Below are 20,221 nucleotides of genomic sequence, written 5' to 3'. Positions count from 1 at the left end.
ATATAGCTGGTGAATACAGAATACACATTACAGAATAGTGCAAGTTCATGTGTACCTTCAAACTCTCCCCCCCCAAAAAAAATCATTTGCATTCACATGTTAAATTCAGATGTCTACACTGCTTAATCTTGCCATGAATAAATATTGCTGATATGAAAAATGGTGACATGGTACAGATCACTCTGTTAGGGTTCAGCCCTGTACAGAGAAATGTTGAGTGACCTTAATGCCTGGTAACCTGGACCAATTAGCACCTTGCAGAAATGTGCTTTTCAGGGAAGAAAAGCTTCCGTTTCTTAAGCAGCACTATTTCTTTAAACAAAGGTATGAAAAGGATCTTAAAGGTAACTAGTCTCCCTTTCCTCTTTAAACTGAACATATGCAGTCAAACAAACAAAAAGCAACTCCTGAATATAACTGAAGCATTTGCATTAATAGTTGCATTAAAAAAAAATCTAATGCAGTATCTCCTTGAGTACATCTTCTAAAATTGTTCAAAAGTACAATAAACTCTTTTATATACATGTTTCCACATGCCTGTTAGTGTGTCACTTGAATGTATAAAAATAATCGCTAAAACTTTTTATCCAGAACATTACAACGTTGCTGGGTCCTTTCCCACAATTTTAAATATAGTTATGACTCTGTCCAGCACACACTTGGAATCGGAGTGTAATTCATAGGTTCCCCCTTTCTCAGTATTAAAGCCTCATCTTTTGGTTTGGAAATAGCCTCCTATGCTTAAAGGGAGAGCATTAAAAAACAGTTTAGTAGTTTGCTGTAGCTGATGCTTCAAAAACCTCTGTTATGCAGATTAATTCATGCACGCTGTGGATTTCTTAAAGTGAACCAAGTTAACTTTGAAGCAAAATGTCTATTGGTTGCTAAAAGAAACTTCATCCCACAACTTCCCTCTTACCTTCAGTGAATGAACTGCAGAGTCCCTGTGTTAGCTATTGCTCCGCGATGCTGGGATTTTGATTCTCTTAGGCATCAGGGATGTGAGCATTCCAGCAGTTACACCAAACAATGAGAGAGAGACTCTCTGCATGCCCCAAGCCTATGGAGCATTACGTCATGGCAATACCATATAAGGAACTCTGTGTTGTGCAGACTCGTTGTGTCTGTAGTGTATTTCAATGATAGCCAGAGCTCAAAGCTTATTAATGTGTTCTGGCTCCAGCTAACACTTTGCACTGTGTGAAACATTTCATTTGTCTAATCAGTTTGTGGCAAAAATGAATGTTCGGGAGAGTTAAGTTCAGAGCAGTTCCTTCTCTCTGCTGATGATGGAGTAATAAACTGGTTGTTGCATTTTAATCTTTTCATCTTGGTTTTCCACAACACAACTGTTTGGGGGAATTGGATCGTAGGTTTCTCCCTCTTGCTCCTTCTCTTAAAAAAAAGGGGGGGAAGCTTAGCTGGAATCCTTTGAGAGAAGTATGAACACCAAGCGTTCTTCTTCTTTTTGTTCTGTGTTTTATTTCCTGATGATGTAACTAGAAAACAATTCTTCAAGTGATGATGGGAAGGCCAGATGAGAAACTGGGGTGTGTGTTGAGTGTGTGTTCACTATTTTCCCCTTTAAGCCCACTTTTACAGCCCTTTCACTCAAATTTGATTAAGATTCTTCACTGGGTATGCTGTACTAAATTGAAAGTTTGATTAATAACTGGAAAAGATAATACAGGGAGGCTGAAAATAGAGAAAGAGTTTTAGAATGTAGGGGCATGTAACCTAATTTGCTTCTGTGTTCTGTGATATGTGAAGGGGGGGACTGCAAGAAAAGCGCTGCAAAATCTCATTGAAAGGTTATTGGGAATTATCTGATTAAATCCCTTGCATGTTAATGAAAGAGTCTGAAGCTATATGAATAGCTCTTTAAAACCACTTTGTTGTGTCCCTAATCCATGTAGCAGAGCACATCTGCCTTCATTTATGAATTACTTGAAGTTCAGTCCTTTGCGGTATAAGTCTGTCCATGTTTACTCAGAAGTAAGTTGCTCAAAGTTTGGCGGAATTTACTCCCTAGACACTGAGTTTAGGATTTAATCCTTTAGTTGTTTACTGATGCATACTTTAATTATTCAAATATTATAAAATATTAGTCTGGTATTCAGACGCATAAAATAGCACAAGCCTATGGTTTTCTCAGTCTGACTTTCTAAAAAATGTTGAGTGACACCATGAAAATATGAAGCAATTATTTGATTATTATTATTTTGAAAAATACAGTATTTGACAAGAATGTATTTCAATTATGTAACTATCATAACATGGGAAACATCCTTTTACCAGATTAGATTACTTGTTCATCTAGTTGAGTACAGTATTGTCTACTCAGGTATGGGGGACCTTTGTCTCTTCTGAACTACAACTCCCACCATCCCCAGCGCACATGGCCAGTGGCCAGTGTTGATGGGAATTGTTGTTCAGCAACATCTGGAGGACCAAAGGTTCCCCACACCTGTGCTACCTGCAAGCCTCTGGAGACAGGCAGACAGGTCTTTCCCATTTGCTTCCTTTAACTAGAGATGTAAGTGGTTGAACATGATACATTCTGCATCCAAAGCATGTGCTCTGTCACTGAGCTGGGGTCACTGTATGCAATTATGCAAAATTAAAAACAAAACAAAACATGCTGAACTATCAAAGATCAGGGTGAACCACAGCATCATGTTATAAAATAAAAGTAGAAACTACAAACCTGAAGCACCTCTGATGATATTATGACCAACTCTGTTTTTCTAAGACACTTCTTCACATAGTCTGCCAGGGTTAGCTACACTCTGAGTAGACCCATTGACATCAGTGTAGTTAAGCCTATTGATTTTAGTGGATCTTGGCTATCACCCTATGTATTCTTGCATAGAAACCAATTTAGCATTGTAAAGAGACAATTCTTTACAAATAGAATCATAGAATTATAGAGTTGGAAGGGACCCTGAGGATCATCTAGTCCAGCCCCCGGCAATGCAGTGATATGCAGCTGCCCCATACAGGGATCAAACTGCAACCTTGTCGTTATCGGCACCACACTCTAACCAACGGGGGCACAATCCGTCCTTGCTACCAAAAAAATGGGAAGGGAATTGTCCATTGAAGTGATGGGGAAACTGGTTTTCTTTCAAAGGTGGGGGAAGTAAAGTGCAAAAGGTGGGAGGTGGGGAGAATTGGGCTCAGATAATGTGTGAAAGGGACGCGGGTGGTGCTGTGGGTTAAACCACAGAGCCTAGGACTTGCTGATCAGAAGGTCGGTGGTTCGAATCCCCGCGATGGGGTGAGCTCCTATTGCTCGGTCCCTGCTCCTGCGAACCTAGCAGTTTGAAAGCACCTCAAAGTGCAAGTAGATAAATACTGGCAGGAGGGTAAACGGCGTTTCTGTGTGCTGCTCTGGTTTGCCACATGACCCGGAAGCTGTACGCCGGCTCCCTCGGGCCCAATAAAGCGAGATGACCTAATGGTCAGGGGTCCCTTTACTAATGTGTGAAAAATTATAGATAAAATCAAGGTCTTGCACTACGGCTGTAAAGGTGTGTTGGTTATCCCTAATTTCCGAGTTGAGCAGAGAATACTGTATGGTATGCACTAAAAATCGCTCTTGTATATACCATAAGCAGCTGATATACTTGCACTTTCATCTAAATGCTTCCAACTCAAAGGTTACTGTCCAAAGCTGGGTAACAGCAAATATTACATAATGCTTTAGGACAGGAAATGAAGAGTGTGTTTCATGTTAATGTTGAGGGAGAGAATAAAGTAGGAGTTTCTGGAGGAAATAACTTGAATTATGTGTTCATGTTGTACATTCTGGCTTGACTTTAACTGTTACATGTGTGTGTGTAAAAAAAAATACCCCTGCAATTTTTCATAAAGTGCTTTGAGTTCTAGTCATGGGCTGGGGGTAGGGAGAAGAAGGCTATGAAATATTTTTTAAATAAAATGTCCAGTTTATTCTTCACTATCCCCTTTTCCTTACGTATATTTGACAAATGCTTGCTCGTTTGTTGTATTTTCACCTTTAAGTGGAACGTGGGAATATGGCCTCTTTCCATTTTAAAAGCATACTTAAAACATACCAGACTCAAGAATTGGGTTTTTACTGTGACCTAGTAAAAGGCACCCATATTCTGTCTCCTTGGCTTAAATGTTCTGATTATAGTCTGTGCCATTTTCAGAATGTCACCCTTAGGAAGCAATTGCAAGCTTTGGACATTTCAAGCTTTGGGGGCTGGGTGAAAGTTCTAATCTGTCTGTTTATAAACTTGAAGATACAACCAAGTGCCCTAATCCAAGAAAGGACCATATGGCTTCTTTGTGCCTGTCCCTAGATGCATAAAGAACCAAGCATGTGAACAGGTGCTGTGCATGGAGTTGATCTCCCTGATCCAGTGGCTGCTGCTGCTGCTGCACCCAAAGAGCTTTGACAAAACAGCATTTATTCCAACCAGTTTTTAGAGATGCAGAATTCGTTCCTGCCTGCTCCTTACTCCCCATGAATAGCTGGCTACTGTTTTTTTAAAGAGTACTTGCGTGTACAGTGCCAGCTTCTGCTGAATGCGCATTTCATTTTGGACCAGGATGTTCAAAGTGTCATTTTTGCAGCATATGTGTCAAACTTGCTTCACAGTACAGTGGTACTTCGGGTTAAGTATTTAATTCGTTCCGGAGGTCCGTTCGTAACCTGAAACTGTTCTTAACCTGAAGCACCACTTTAGCTAATGGGGCCTCCTGCTGCTGCTGCGCCGCCGGAGCACGATTTCTGTTCTCATCCTGAATCAAAGTTCTTAATCCGAGGTAATATTTCTGGGTTAGCAGAGTCTGTAACCTGAAGCGTATGTAACCTGAAGCGTATGTAACCCGAGGTACCACTGTACGTGACACCAAACTATTTTGCTCATGGATGTTTTAAAGCAGGCATGTCCAAAGTTGGTTTCAGGGGACTAATCCGGCCTGCCAGCCGGTTTAATCCAACCCCTGTGGCAATTTATTTCCTGGGATAAAATCCTAAAAAAGTTTAACAACTTCAATCCTAAAAAAAGGTGAACAACTTTGGCCGGCCCTTTGGCTGTGTTTTAATATTTTGTTGGAAGCCGCCTAGAGTGGCTGGGGAAACCCAGCCAGATAGGCGGGGATAAATAATAAATTATTATCATTATCATTATTTATTAAATTGCTCCCTTGAGCCCAATAGATTTGGCAGGCAAGAGTGGAGGAGTTCTCCCTTCAGCCCACGATGTGGATCATCAACTTATCCTGAGCAGAAATCCCTGCATAGTTACTTGCCTCATCTGCCTTGGAGCCTTATTCTCAGATTTCCCATTCCTTATTCCTGTAGGGCATTTTCTGACACCGAGTGTGTAGTGGTTGAGCCTCAGGGTCCATGGTAGCCACTGATCTATTTCTGTGTATCACTTGGTACAGCACTTCTTTGAGTTCCAAGTTTAAAAGCAGTTACTCCCTCAGTACTCATTTTAGGGAGAAGAACTTTACCATAACCTTTCTGAACCTCCCCAACATACTAGTTGATGTGATGTAGTGGTTGAAGTGTAGGGGTTATGAGACTCAGGTTCAAATTGCCACTTGACCATGAAGCTCACTGGCTGACCTGCCTCGTATGGTTGCTGCAAAGATAACATAGGAAGGTTTAAGGGAACCATGCATTCTGTCCTTGGAAGTGGTCAATCATGCTGTACATCACTTGTAGTCTATAGTGCCCTGCACCACATGTTTTTTCTCCCCTTACTTTCTTGTTTCAAAGTAGATATTTCATAGGTTATTTTGGAGGAACTGAGTTTTTTTAAATGCTGTATTTATCTTTCAAATTCTGCTGAAATTAACACACATTTATATGGTGAAAGTACTCGACTCTGCTAGGTGCTGTGTAATTTAGGTATTTTTATGGAGATGCTTTCTTTGACTTTTAGTGAGTGCTGAGGGACATGTTAACACTTCACCTGCTTTTTGACCATCACAAAATTAACTGGCACATATGTGGCTTTATGCTATCCCCTAGTATAATAAAATGGAGCAGGAATCTTAAATGCTAGTATCTATTCTACTTTCTGTTTCCCGTTTTTTGGAGTGCAGCTGAAGAAAATGTGTTTCCCGATCCTGCTGGCTTGGTTTGAACATAGACCTATGAAGCTGTTCCAATACTGAGCTAAACCAAGACGCTCTCCTGCAAGAATTGGGAACCTGTAGCCTTCCACATGTTACTGCACCACAAATCCCATAATTTCTTACCATTAGCCAAGCTGTCTGGGGCTGATGGGAGTTGACTCTTCCAACACATGGAAGGCCATAGGTTCCTCATCCCCGGTCTTGGTGACTGAGAGTGGCTCTCCGGGGTATCTGACAGAGCTCTTTCTGCTACCCGTGTCCTTTTAAAAACATAATAATTCAGGAACTGAACTAAGGCGCATTTGCACACAATCTATGTGCCCTTTCACTGGGCCATGGTCCCTCCCTGAACAGTGATTTTGGTAGATAAAATTCATTTCTTGCTGTAGAAAGAGACTGTTAGTAAGAATGAGCTGGGAAAACAGTGGGATCTTACAAATATGCTCTTCTATAAGAGGAGAGGGAATGATTTAGATGCTGACTCTTGCTAAACAATTCCTGTCTCCTTAGTAACTAATCATAGTTTTTTAAAATTTGTTGTACTTGTAAATATTATGGCAGGATAGAATACCACAGAATCAGAGAAACAAGAGCTAAAGGCTGATTAGGTCATTGCGACCCTTGCGTGCCAACACAGAGCTGCTCCTTCCTGACTGTTGAGCCTGGTTTGTTTTGTCTACTCAATGCTTTCAAATAATTTGGGCCTGAACTTTTGATTTTTTTTGTGCTTTAAAAAACACACAGATTAGCTTTAACAAAGCACATATAGATCAATTGATTGATCAGGAATTAAGGAGCATAATGCCTTTAAAGTATATTAAAAAATCAGTCTTCTTTTTCTTGGTCAACCCTGATAAGGTGGAAGCACTGTTGGATAGATAGAATCCCTCTCTCCAAACCAGGTAACTATCTGATTTGAGTGGGCTTTCAATCCCTCTGAGAGACCAGGATCTCAGCTTGTGCATACTCCTTGATTCAGCCTTTTCACTTGAGGCAAAGGTGACTTCTGTAATGTGGAGTGTTTTTGTTTAACCAGTATAGGCTGTCATGTCTTCTGAGCAGGGGCGCCGACTTATAAAAAATATTGGGGGGGCGGGGGCCCATACCGACTTATAAAAAATATTGGGGGGGGCCAAGACCTCCAAACCGCTGCTGCTGGGGGAACGAAAGGGGCGAGCCCCGGGCTGCCCCGACCTTAAGTGAACCTGTGAGGGCCCACCCTTTGCGGCAGCCGATTGGCTGCCGCCGTGGGCGGTGAATATTAATGAGCTAGGGGAAATCCCCGCTTCTCGCGGGGCTGACGATGGGTCGAGATCGGGAGTGGCTTTGTTTTAACTCATTACTGAATGTATTTTAAAAGGTAACTATCGTCAAACAAGGAAAATAAAAAATACCAACATAATTTTGTGATTTTACAAAGCATAATATAACTAATAATTTTCTTAAATTATTGGGGGGGCCCCAAACGAATTTTTGAGGGGGCTCGGGCCCCCTCAGGCCCCACGGAGTCGGCGCCTATGCTTCTGAGATAGTCTGGCACCAGTTACCCATGCTGGGGTAACATCCCTCTCAGACTCCCGTAACGTGTTTTGACATGCAGTGCATGAGGCTTACCTTGAAGCTGGTTTGGAAGCTGCAATTAGTTCAAAATAATCAGCCAGGACTCTTAACTTGGGTGACTCATTGGGAACATATTTTGGCACATTTGAGAGTTCTACGCTGGTTCAGGCCACCGTTCCCCATATCAGTTTGTCCAAATGATCTTCCATTGAGATTTTTCTCACAGGGCCACTAACCACCTGAGATCAAGCTGGTGTCAATAAAGGAGTCTCTTCATCTGTGGTGCCCAGGTTGTGGAACACACTCCTCAAGGAAGTGTCCCTGGCGCCCATTGTATTATCTTTTAGATAAGACATTTAAAAGAAATTTCTCTCAGGCATGTTAGTGAGTTGTGCTTTTAAACTGTGGGAATGAAGTTTTTCCATTCTGCTCTTTTATTTGGTTGTCTGTTCAATTGTCTATTAGTTTTAATTGTTCTGTTGTATACCTGATTTCTCTCCTCCCCCCCCCCCCGATTTTAAATTGTATTATAAACCTCCCTGATAATAAATATGTGTCAACAGCAGTATAAAAATGCCTTAAATAAAATTTCACACACTATGCAGACAGCAGCCTCGGCTGCATAAATCACTCAGGCTGCCACAGTTCTAAGAAGAATGATGCATGTATCTGCAAGCATGTTCATTGCATTCTTAGCTTACAAATTACATGTTTTAGGTGTAAAGTATTTTAAGCAAACACTTTAAAATGTAAAAGGAAACTTCCGGGTATATGGGCAGTTTAACTTGCTGCTTGCAATTCCTTCACCCTGTTTGCTTCTTATCAAAGAGGCAGTTGGCCAGTTCACATGGCTGTTAACTGAAGAGCTGGTGGTTTGAGCTCACCCTTGTGTTAGGCAATGCCTTCCTCATACCTCCCCATAATTTTCATGTGGAGGGATTATGACTCAGAGGTACAAATATGCTATATGTGCTGTAGGTCTCAGATTTGATCTGGCTGAGACCTTAGAATCCAATGTAGAAAAATACTGGGCTAGATGAAACTGAGACTGACTCCTTATGAGATGGAGGTGCTGTGGTTGGGCAATTCTTGTGTCCAGGAATTAGGTGGGTGACCTGGAAAAGTGGGGAAGAGCCAGGTGATACATTTTCAGTAGCATCCATCAGTGTCCTGTGGTTTAATGTGGTGTGTGAACCAGACTTTTGTGAACTTATTTGCCTTTTTAACAGGCTTCTAAGCCACATGACTACTGAATTAATTGAACGGCAAGCTGGAAGTCATGAAATAAGTTTTCGTATTTGTATTATTTCTTATTTTGTGGCTTAGGTACTCAATGGTTCTGTAGTTTTAAGAAGGATAGAAGAATTAAAGCAAGTTATCTGTGCAAACATAGACTTTGTAGAAAAAGTTTAATTAGATTAGTAGTCAAATAGAATATGTTGCCTTTTTATAACTAATTGAGGAACACTTTAAGTAGAAGCTTGTGCCAAACCTTCTGATGTCAAACTGAATTCGAGGATGCGTTAATTTTTGAATCTGATTAGCTCCAGAGAAAAATTGTTTTGACATGACAGGAACAATAGAGTACATTCAAAGTGTGTGTGTGTGTGTGTGTGTATACACACACACAAACTTGTGCAAGGTGGGGAGGGAAATTTAGTTCTGCACAGTGTTTCTGCATTCTTCCCCATAGTGTTCTGTGGGTAGGGAAAGATACACAGTGTTTCAGTTAGGCAGAACTGCCATATGATCATATGTGCTAAGCTCTTGTTCCTTATGGTGTCAGAGACTGGTGGTGGTTTGCTTGATATTGTTGAATGGTTTCTTTAAATGTAGAGGTTCATCATTGTTCCACCCGATGTGTATGTCTTTAAGGGGCCAGAGCAAGGGCCAGAGCAAAATAACGAGACCCAGCTTTACAGCTGTGAAACATAGCAGGTGCTGCTGAGTTGTTTTGATTAAGCTGTGTCAGCAGTGGTGTAGCGTGGGGTTGCAGGGGGGGCCAGCCGCACCGGGCGCAACATTTGGGGGGGGGGCGCTCGCACTCGCAGCTCTCTGCCCCTACCTGGCTCACTCTCTCTCACTGCAGTGCTGGCTGTGCGAATCCGATCCGAGCTGCCAGGTCGCCGCCCACTGTGGAGGGGGAGGGTGCCAGGTGTGCGTTGCCGTGCGGAGCGGAGCGGAGGGAGAGCGAGGGAGGGACTATCTGGGGGAGGGACAGTGCAGCGGCCGCCCAGCGCAGCGCTGAGCGCGGGAGAGAACCACACCCGACCAGCTCAGGCAGCAGCAAGAAGAAGCTGGCAGCGGCGGCAGGTTAGGGGTTAGGGGCGCAAATTACTTGCCTTGCCCCGGGTTAGGGGGCGCAAATTACTTGCCTTGCCCCGGGTGCTGACAACCCACGCTACACCGCTGTGTGTCAGCAATTGGGTGTAGTATATAAGGAGCAGCACCTAGCTCTCCCATTACCCTGGGGGATGGGTTGGTGGTTGGGTCTGGTTTGTTGTTGATGTATTTAGTGTATAAGGAGTTTTTGTTTTTTTAATTAAAACCTTGTTTAAGTTATTTTTGAGTCCCTTTTTAATGCATGGTCTCCCCAGCAAGCTCTCTGCAGCGCTACCATACTGCAAAAAGCCAACAGATGTGAAGCATTTCTTTCCCTTGAGAAGGCACTGAGAAATCTGTAGTTGCACATAGACCTTCTGGATGCAATTGTTACATGCATGATAGTACTTCCAAGGAAATCTCTGCATGGGTGTTTGATATCAGTTAATCAAAGATCTAATGCTGTGTCTTAAAAGTTTAGTAAAAGGTAAAGGGACCCTTGACTGTTAGGTCCAGTCGCAGGCGACTCTGGGGTTGCCCTCACTTTACTGGCCGAGGGAGCCGGCGTACAGCTTCTGGGTCATGTTGCCAGCATGACTAAGCCGCTTCTGGCGAACCAGAGCAGCGCACAGAAACGCCATTTACCTTCCCACCGGAGCAGTACCTATTAATCTACTTGCACTTTGACGTGCTTTCAAACTGCTAGGTTGGCAGGAGCAGGGACCAAGCAACAGGAGCTCACCTCATCGCGGGGATTCGAACCGCCGACCTTCTGATCGGCCAGCCCTAGGCTCTGTGGTTTAACCCACAGCGACACCCATGTCCCTAAAAATATGGTAGCTTGGGTTAAATGGAGACTGATGGGTGCAGAACTAAGTGAAAGGTATGAGCTCAATTGCTCAACATAGAATGGGAAGGAAGAAACGAGTAGGACATCTGCATTATGCACCTGGCTAGCAGATGCATAGATGTACTCAGTATTTGTTCTGGGGTGTGTGCACTAGATTAATCAAATTAATCTCCCCCCCCCCAAAAAATAGCAAATCTGCATAACTTGCATCTTTTACCTGTTGTCTTAGTTGTGGAAGTGGAAGAGCTCAATAACAAATGGAGACGATCAATTACAGCATAGAAAAACCCAAGAACAAAAGAACCAGCTGAACAAAGAGATTAAGTGAGCTGCAGCAGAAAACTAGTCCTAAGCAATTATTTTGAAAGAGTGTTAAAAGAGCATAACAAGTTGGAAACCAAATCTAATTAGGAATCTATCTTTTTCATTTTCATATTATTATTCTTGCAAGAACTCTGGATTTCTGTTCTGGCCAACCACCAAAAATCTTATTTAGTCACATCTCACTTCTGATTTCTGAGATTTCAGTTGACATTTCCAGTAAGACTTTAGATATATCTTTGTGAACCTGTTGGCTACACACTTCCTTTAAGAATAAAATGAAAGCTGAGATTGTCAGGAATCTGAATTCTGCAATCAATACCAAATTCTGTATTTCTATATCCTGTTCCATCGCAGTCTATACAATATTGCACTGTAGTAAAATAGTTTATGGATGCAACAATCATTCTTCTGTACCATTCAGTACTATGGACATAGTATTTTTTCTAATGATAATTAGGGTTTTATTACAATCTAATCCTTTACTAACACAATTACTATTTTTAATATGTCTCCTTCAGAGTTCTCTCCCAAAACAACTCTTAACTTGTGGTCTAGTCTTACAAGAAGTGCCCTGCGCCCCTCTCTATCATATCCAGGGCAAATTCTATTTACCCTCCTTCCAAATACAAATCTCTGACTAGCCAAACAGTTATATCAGTACCCTAGAGGTACTGAGCAAGTTTATTTCTGTTAAGGAATTTGTGCTGAACCGACACAGTGGTTAATATATCCCACATGCACTATTCTGGAAAGCAGATTTCTAAGGAAATAACTCCGCTTAAAGAAATGTTGACCTATCTGTTTGATAGATTGATGACACAGGTATTTGTCTTGGTCGTGTGGCTCCGTTCTCTATTCTGGAAAAGTACTTTGTTAATATCTTGGGGACATGATCCAGCCAACGATAAGCACTCTGAAGCCTCATTAATTTCTACAGAAGGGATTTGAGGGGGGAAACTGTCCCAATGACATTAACTTTGGGCACTTAACTGAATCTTGACTTGGTTTCCTAGGTCAGGTGCAGATGTAACAAAGGGGTCCCTTAACTACATTTAAGGGATCCTGAACTGGATATGGCCTCGTACTCTCCCTCACCTCACACCACTGGTGTGCATCCCCCTGTAGGGATGGCTTACCAATAGGCACAGAGGTGTGTTACTGAATGTGCGGTCTCATTAAAGAGCAGGTGGGGAACATTTTTTGCCTGAGAGCCACATTCCCTTTCAGGCAACCTCTTAAGGGCCACATACGAAAGGTCAATAGGGCCAGAGGCAAACATGAGTACAGCAATAGATGTACATTTTGCCTTTTGTACAATAGGGTAGTTTCCACACACTCACCCATTCCTAGCCTGTGTCCAGACAAGCAAGAGGCATCGTCAGAGAGACATCCCAGCTACTCGAAAGCACTCAGGGGTACAAGGCAAGGCCAGAGCATGGTCTGGGGGGAGTTTCAAGAAGTAGATAATATAGTCTAGGGGCCTGCATTCAACCCTGGGCCTGAGGTTTCCCACACCTCCATTAAAGGATGGCACATGTTCATGAATTATTACTTGATAGCACCATGGAGCATTATTTGGATTTTTCAGCCTTGGGCACCAAAATGTTTTGAGGTGTCTCTCAGCCTCTTCTCCTGTTCCTCATGCCTCATCCTCCCTTTAACATTCTTGAGAGGGAGCACACATGCACATTAGAATTAGAGAGGTGAGGGGAAAAGATCTTCAGAGCTCAATGTAAGAGCTCCTCAGCTTTATTAAACACACTGGCCCTTGTCAGAGGATTTCACGCACTTAATTAAAAACTTGTAGCCCTGAATGATGAGGCATGCAGGCCTAAAAACAGAAACAAAGATTCTTGCCTCACAGACGTATTTGAATGAATGGATAAAGGAGAGGCCTCTCGCATCAAAGCAGACCCAAGCCTTCCCAAAATGGCACCCAGAACACAAAATACTTCAATGGGAGCTCAAATGGATGATATCCCTCTCTCAGGTGGTGAGGCAGCTCAACAACTTAAACCTTTCAAATACAAATTTATGGTGGGATAGGATGATTTTCTGGATAGAAAGATAGTGGACCTGGGCTCATGCATTGAAGGTACAGATTAAGTGGTAATGAAGCATTTGAGCTCACAGTTTCAAGCAAGGAGACCGTTTAAAACTGGGGAGATGAGAGGGTCAAATAAAATGGAAATAAATGCAGCAAGTGGTTCTCGTGCCTTGGTAAAATGCTAACTGGTTAAGAATTTTCACTTGATACTCTGTGTGCAGTGTTGATGATGTTGTTTCTGCCATTCTACACATACCACAGGCTGTCAATTGAGTTCAAGGTAAGGTAATACAGGAAAGCATTCTTTGACAAGGGAGGTCAAGATATGTGGTGGTAAGCTTTAAGCAACTGCACCAACAGAAAACTCCTAAGGATCTGGAAAGCACCTGGTTCCCAGTGACTATGGCTGGAGGCTTCTTACACGAACAGCTTTGCCACTTACTACCAGTATGACATCATGTCACTTGCTGAGTCATTCCTATGATTTTTCATACACCCGCAAAATCTCTCAGGCACAGTAATAAATGTAAATGCATTACATCATATAGGGGGGAGAGTGAAGCCTTATTAACTCAAACTACCCTGAGGGCAGGATACTATTGTTAGTTAACAGTGGAACACCTTCGCAGATTTCGCATTGCAGGTTATAAAATATTATTAACATAGTAGTCTGAAAAGTTAAAACTATTTGACTTCAAACAGAATTCTTCAGGAAAAAAAGGTGTATGATAAGCAGATAATGACTTCATTAACAGGTCTCTTTTTAACTATTTATTTCTGCCAATGAGGTGTGTGTGAGAGAGGGAAATAATATTTAAAATTTTATAACCACCTTTCTGAACCATGCCGTTGAAATTTCACACAAAGTATGTAACCGTTGCTGCTAATGAATACAAAGAAGGCAGAGCAATTTCCTTGCAGCCTGTGGTTACATTTACTGGCGAACGATTCACTTAAAAACTACTTGAAAGAAATTCAATCATGGAATATAAAACTACTCTTACAAAGCTACTTTTAATACTGCAATCTTATACATGTTTATTCAGAAGTAAGTCCCCTTGAATACATTGAGACTTACCTTCCGGTAAGTGTATATAGAATTGCAAGTGTTTTGCAGTATACTTATAGGAATATTTACTTTAGAGTAAGTCCCAATCTGTTCAGGTTACAGTGCAGTCTGGAGAGTTTATCATTTGTTCATTAGTACTGTCTGTGGCAAGTCATTGCTAGCCTGGAGATGATAGGTTAGATTGCATCAGGACTGATGTAGCGCTTTCAGTAGACTGGAAGGGAGAAGGTGTAGGCAGCTCTGACTCCCTATATTATAACTTTGTAAAAACAGTTGCCAACTTTCCAACAAGCCTTCTGTGTCCCATACATTTACCCTTTAACAGCAATTTGATCTGCAGACATTACCAGGCAATCGTATTCCTTGCCAGGTCTTGAAAATATTTGCTTGTCTGCTGTTAAATGCACCAGCACATGAGGTTCCCCCCCTGATCAGCTGGCAACCCTAGTTATAAATAGGGTGAATGCATTGTTTGCCATGTGGTCTTTCTAAAGTCACGGTTTACAAAGGAACACTCTTTCCTGCATGCCATATTGAAATTAATCAGGTTTATATGTTGGGAGCACATTGCAGATCAGAATATTTAAGTATTCAGATACAATTCACACCCATTTCAGTTAAAATTAGTTGCCTTTAACTTTATGAGACTTAAATGAGATGTGACTGACTAGTTGTCCCACTGATCTCAATTAACTTTAAGTGCTTTTATTCTGGATTGGGATCTCTAATTATATTGCACTTACTTCAACTTTTCAACCAAATCATTGTTTTTCAGGGATTACCTGATGAAATCCCCTATAGGGATTATTTCTGAAACACGATTGAAACCAAGCTGACAATGATTGCAATCCAGTAGGTTCCTTTAGTTGTGCTGGAACATTGCACATATGTAGTGGGGCTTTTGCAAGTAGTCTAGCATGTGTATCTCAAAGGTTATATGCAGTGCAATTTGGAAAACCTGTTGTGGGGTATTCAAGATAGTTAGATATATATTTGTACCTCTGGTTATGTACTTAATTCGTTCCGGAGGTCCGTTCTTAACCTGAAACTGTTCTTAACCTGAAGCACCACTTTAGCTAATGGGGCCTCCTGCCGCCGCTGCACCGCCAGAGCAGGATTTCTGTTCTTATCCTGAATCAAAGTTCTTAACCCGAGGTACTATTTCTGGGTTAGCGGAGTCTGTAACCTGAAGCGTATGTAACCCGAGGTACCACTGTATCTGGAAAATGCCACAATATGTTCCCCAAACTGTATGGGACTATCGGAACTTCTCCTGAAGCTATTAGTGATATATTAGCCTTAGGATAACTTCCTTAGGTCTAGTGAGCAAAGTTATGTCTCTTTCACTAGCAGATCTTCGTTTGAGGTCCCAAGCCCCTGACACTGAAAGGCAAACTATTTTTAACTCCTGAGTATTACTTAAGTCTTGGTATACTTGTGGTGTTCAGCTCATGACTTTGGAACTCTTAGGCCTGCCAGCCCTGTGACCTCAGTCATACCATTGCCTGTAAATAATCTTGTATGTTAATTTTCATTCTGAATGATGCTCTATGTATGGTCTTTCACCACTGCTTGTGTGTTTATGTGGGAAGTGCCTTTCATGTTTTCTGAGGCTGTCTGTTTGGAAAAATTGCACAGCCTCATTTGATCCTGAATGAACAAGTGCTCTATGAAAGGATGGGTAACTGGACATGGGACTGTAGCAAAGGGTTTTTAAAGAAAATAATTTTGAATCATCAGTGCTGATGGTGGGATTAAGAGACTTGCAGAAGAATCTTCCGTCGAGAAACTGGATGGGTTTATTTAAGGTGGCTTAAAAAACCCCACACACAACGCATACAGTTTACCACTGCAGTTCATTTCTGACGTTATATTTTCTGGATTATGAGTCATGGATGTCATTATAGTTAAACATCCATGTGCAGAATGAATGCACTTTAGAGGGACAGAAGTTAAAGAAAAACAGAAGTGTGAATAACTGCTAATGGCATGCTTCATGGCTCCATTCAGTCTGCCATTTCATTTCATCATACATAAGGGGGATAGTTGAGAGATACCTTTCTTGACATTTAAATGGCAACACATGTTTGCAATGGTGAATGGAAACTATAGTTGAAAAAAGACGGGCATATGGCATTGAGAAGGCAAGGAGAAATTTGTTGCCCTAATATGCACCATGTAATTGGTACACTTAACTTGCTGAAGTGGCTGTTTTATTTTATTTTTTAAAAAAACTGTTCTCCATTTGTGTAAGTTTTCCCAGTCCGTATGTGTTTAGTGCCTTCAGGACTTATGTGCACAGAAATCAGGCTAGCCTCATGTTGTTCCAAGGGGAAGTTGACAGACAGACAGGAGTGTGTAATAGGAGCATGGGTAGTTTTTATTGAGGAGTGGTGTGGTGAGCTTTGACATTTTTTAAATTAGAATTTCAGAAACAGAAAAATAAGATAACATAGGAACATCTGAGATGCATTAAATACACAAACATGTTGTTGCGTTTTACAGTCACAGGTATATTAATGTTCAATGCCCTTGGATACGTTATGATACTAACTATTAATTATGTCTCCCATGCCCAGTTGAGTTTACAGTGCAGTCCTACCAACCTTGACTTAGAAGTCATATCCATTCAACTCACGAAGACTTCCTTCAAGCAAACATCAATAGAATTATGCTGTATATGATTTGATACCTGAAAAGTCATCTTACCCCTTATGTACCTTAGGATCACTGTGCTCCGCAAATGAGGGCCTCTTGTAGATAATACCTTTTCAGGATGTCTGTTCTGCCCCGTATAAGAATTGGGTCTTTTTTTGCTTACTGTTTCTTAGAAGTCCTGTACCTCTAACCAGTAAGTTTTTGCAAAACTGTTTCATATACTTTGCTAAAACTTCTCTAACTCTGCAGGTGGTCATTATGTTTTGTTTCTTTTAACTTTGTAGATGGGCAATACTGTTACTTAAGTATACGTAAAGGGGACTTGCTGCTAGCCTTCTTTTCCACAGCAGTAGCATCCCTGTGCTCGGATAAGATAACAACCCCCTCTCAATTTCCTGTGAGAGAAGTCTTAAAACTTTTTTGTAGACTGTGGCTATTGCTGAATGCAAGCACCCTGCCTTTTACTTTAAAGTTATTTCCTAGGAAGCTCACCCCAAAATGTTTAAACACCTGGCTGATTACTGTATTAATGATTAATTATCACAATCCATCACTTATATGAAGCAGTGGGGGGGGGGAGTGTAAAAGGGTAGAATATGCACACAGTTGGCAAAGTTCTAACAACACCTCTGACATCCCATCTGTTTTGAGGTTAAGGTTGGATTCCAGGAGGGATAAGTCATGGCCACACTTATCAAAGACTTTGGATTCTGGGTTTTAGGTGCTGCCAGTTTTTCCACAGACTGGACTGAAAGGTGTCTTACTTGCCTACTGTCTAAGAGATTGTGAAATAGGCTTTCTGAAATTTCAAAGGATGGTGTGTTTGAATCATCTGTGGAAATCTAATAATTGTTTATTGATGTTTTTATCAGTGTGTTTTGCAAGGGCGGGGGAAAATAATGCTGTTATTTGCTACTGTTTTTAGATTATTTTCCCCTGTGTTCAGTGGTTTGAAAACTATTGCTCAAAGAGAGGATACAGTTATCTGTTGAATGTGCACTGCTGATTTCAGGCTCTACACAGGTACAATGATAACAGTTTAAAGGGGGTTATATGCAGATTCCTTATAGGGCTTTGAACACAGGACAGGAGGAGGCTGGGTTTCGCTTATGGGGACAGTACATGGCTAATTCACTGGGCTTGAATGCAACAAACTGCCTCTGAAGACGGTTTGGAAACTTCATCTGGTGCAGAATTTGGTGGCCAGGATGCTCACCGGGGCAAGAGGGTTTAAACATACTGCACTGATCCTAACATGACTGCACTGGTTGCCAGTTAGTTTCTAGGCCCAAATAAAAATGCTGGTTTTGATTTACAGAGCTTTAAGTGACTCTCGACCGCAATAACTCAAGGACCACCTCTCCCCATAAGAACCAACCTGGACCTACAGTTATCATTTGAGGCCTATCTTTGTGTGCCTCCTCCATGAGAGGTCAAGAGGCTGGCAACACAAGATCGAGCCTTTTCTGCGGTGGCTCTTCAGTTGTGGAATGCTGTCCCCAGCGGGGCTTGCGTGGCGCTTTCATTACATATCTTTAGGCACTAGGACTTTGGCTAATTAACATTCTGTGGCTTCTTGAATATGTTTATGGGAGTGGGGGTATTGGTTTGCTTTTGTGTATTTTTTGTGTATTTGGTGTTCTTATTTTGTATTTTTATGCTGTGAACCCCCCTGTGAAATTTGGAGGAAGGGCAGTATATTACTAATACTGCTACTACTACTAATAATAATCTTAGCTGTACAAATGCTAACCTTTTTCATTCCATCCTTTCTAACAGGATGATTATTTTTAAGGCATTTCATGTATTTTTAGAACTGTGTTATTTGAATGGACCAAAAGCCATTGTTTCCAGCTCCTCCAAAGGAAAGCCATTTGCCCACCAGATCAATTCACATTTTCCAGATCAGCATGCCACAGACGAAGGGAAGGTGGGTCAGATGCTTGAATAATTCAGACTAAGTCATGTGTTTTGGAAGGGGGGAAAAGCACCTCGTGTTCTCTCACCAGTGTGTCCTAGAGGAAAATACCTTTCTGATGCTAAATGTGGCAGTCAGTTGTAGCCTGAGTATGCTAAAACCTGCCCACTGAATCTTCCCCAAAGTAACTTACATTTGGGAGAAGGCCACACTATTTGACATCCTAGTTGGCAATGTTTCTGAAATACCAGCACAAGCGAGAGAAGATAATAGTAACATGACAGTGAAGAATAGTATCACAAATCCAGTGGATCACAATTAAAGCATTTTAAAAAAATCACTTATAAATTTCATTAATCTCTCTTTTTGGAACCCCTTGAGATATTTTTCATTTGTAGTTGTATAAAAATGTTACACCTCTAATAGGTTAAAACATGTTTTAGGTTTATGGTTTGCGTTCTGCCTGGCTGCAGGGGGCGCAGAGCTCAGTGTGCATGAACAACAGGTAGACTATTATCAGACCTGCGGAATAGTTCTCACTTACAAAACATGTACAAATTCAGATTTCAATAAGTGAATTTTGCATTAACTTTAAATCCTCATGTTGATGTCAAGCTTACTTTGAGAACAGAATGTTTATTTCCCTTGATTCGGAATTTCAATAGTTTTGTATGTGCCAAGTATGAGCAAGCTAAATGTGGTCTCTTTGAAAGGGAAAGTGTATTAAATCTGTCTATAATTGTAATGTAGAACATGAATGTATATAATAGAATCCTAAATCTAGAGAGAGAATTTGAGAACCAGAAAACATTTCCTGTGCCATAATGGTTTAAGCAAGCACATTTATTGTAATGCACATGTGAGTGCCTGCACATGTGTGCTGATGTATAATGTGTTTTTTAAGAAGTTCGTCTCAGACAATAAATACTGAAGCCCCCCAAATTTAGTGACAACCGATGACTCACTCTGTCTCATGTCAAAACAATGCACTTTAGTAATTTTCTCATCCCTTGAGAGCCTATTAAACACTAAACAAATGCCTTGGAATGTAACTGATTGAGTGTTTAAATTATGTGCTTTTGCCTGGCCCTGTGCCAGCTTCTCACTGCAAAGGATTACAGCAAAGCAAGACCCGTGATTTACATTGACAATGATAATATGCAGTTTGCTTTGCTGGCATCTTGGCTCTGTGTATTTTGAGACAAAGCGTCCAAACAAAGTTTGCATTCTTAGCCTAAATAATTTGAGATCTACCGTATTTTTCGCCCCATAGGACGCACTTTTTCCCCTCCAAAAATGAAGGGGAAATATGTGTGCGTCCTATGGGGCGAATGCAGGCTTTTGCTGAAG

General features: G+C 41.4%; 2 protein-coding genes across 4 annotated transcripts in view; one reads left to right on the top strand and one right to left on the bottom strand.

The window, feature by feature from the left end:
• The window catches only part of FILIP1L (filamin A interacting protein 1 like), a 185,635-nt gene that overhangs the window by 31,070 nt on the left and 134,344 nt on the right, over positions 1-20,221 (bottom strand). The window contains exon 1 of one of the 3 annotated variants that reach the window (XM_081859628.1): positions 920-1,068. The exons of the other annotated variants lie outside the window; for them this stretch is intronic. The gene's annotated coding sequence lies outside the window, so the exon portion shown is untranslated. Of the gene's footprint in view, positions 1-919; positions 1,069-20,221 lie in introns of those variants that run through there. 3 annotated transcript variants of the gene reach the window in all.
• CMSS1 (cms1 ribosomal small subunit homolog) overlaps positions 1-20,221 on the top strand; it is a 180,966-nt gene that overhangs the window by 36,649 nt on the left and 124,096 nt on the right. The window lies entirely within an intron of this gene.

The sequence above is a fragment of the Podarcis erhardii genome, assembly GCF_964252035.2.
Source record: "Podarcis erhardii genome assembly, chromosome: 4".
In the NCBI taxonomy this organism is placed as follows: Eukaryota; Metazoa; Chordata; class Lepidosauria; order Squamata; family Lacertidae; genus Podarcis; species Podarcis erhardii.
Note: the sequence above shows the minus strand (reverse complement) of the source record. Positions and strands in the feature narration are given on the sequence as shown.